Here is a 603-nt window from a genome sequence, read left to right as displayed (position 1 = left end):
CAACAATCATTAAAATAAAACGCAGATACAGATACTCGACCCCTAAAGAAGAGACAAGACAAACGATCAAAATATGAGAATTAATTGAATCAGAATCCGGGTTTGATTTATGTTCTGTAATAAACTTCTGGTAAAAAAAATTAAAAGTTAAATAGTAAACATACCACTTGACCTTCCTCAGCGCCTCTGACTGTGGCGCTCAATCTTTCACTCCTGTAAACGGTGAGATTTCAGTCGAGCGAACAGACGAAACTGCAGCAGAGCAAAGCACGCCGTCTGGATAAGAACCAGCTGACGGTGTCTGAGGTTTACCTATAACCCCGCCGTGAAGAGCCACAGCAGGGCCTCAAACAGCCTCACGTCTCTCTCGCAGACACTTCAGGGAAGAACAGAGCCACGGCAGGCTGAGCCTCATCGGAAAGGTCTGCACATGTTCTCACGAGCAGCGTTTAAAGAACCGGGATTGGTCCGACCAAAACAGCCGCTTTCAGGCTGCGTTCGCCCTCACATCACAAAAACGACACTTACTTTTCAGCTCAGAGTCGTTCTTGAACACTGGAGGTCAGTCAGGAGGCCTGAGCAGCAGCCGGCCGAGCTTCATCT

At 47.6% G+C, this 603-nt stretch overlaps 1 non-coding gene across 1 annotated transcript; it reads right to left on the bottom strand.

The window, feature by feature from the left end:
- Positions 1–295: 295 nt before the first annotated feature.
- LOC121940666 lies at positions 296–430 on the bottom strand. Its single transcript, XR_006105669.1, has one exon. It is a non-coding gene; the product is annotated as a small nucleolar RNA SNORA9 (small nucleolar RNA).
- Positions 431–603: the final 173 nt, after the last annotated feature.

The sequence above is a fragment of the Plectropomus leopardus genome, unplaced genomic scaffold (assembly GCF_008729295.1).
Source record: "Plectropomus leopardus isolate mb unplaced genomic scaffold, YSFRI_Pleo_2.0 unplaced_scaffold92121, whole genome shotgun sequence".
NCBI lineage: Eukaryota > Metazoa > Chordata > Actinopteri > Perciformes > Serranidae > Plectropomus > Plectropomus leopardus.
This window is presented reverse-complemented; position numbering and strand designations above follow the sequence as displayed.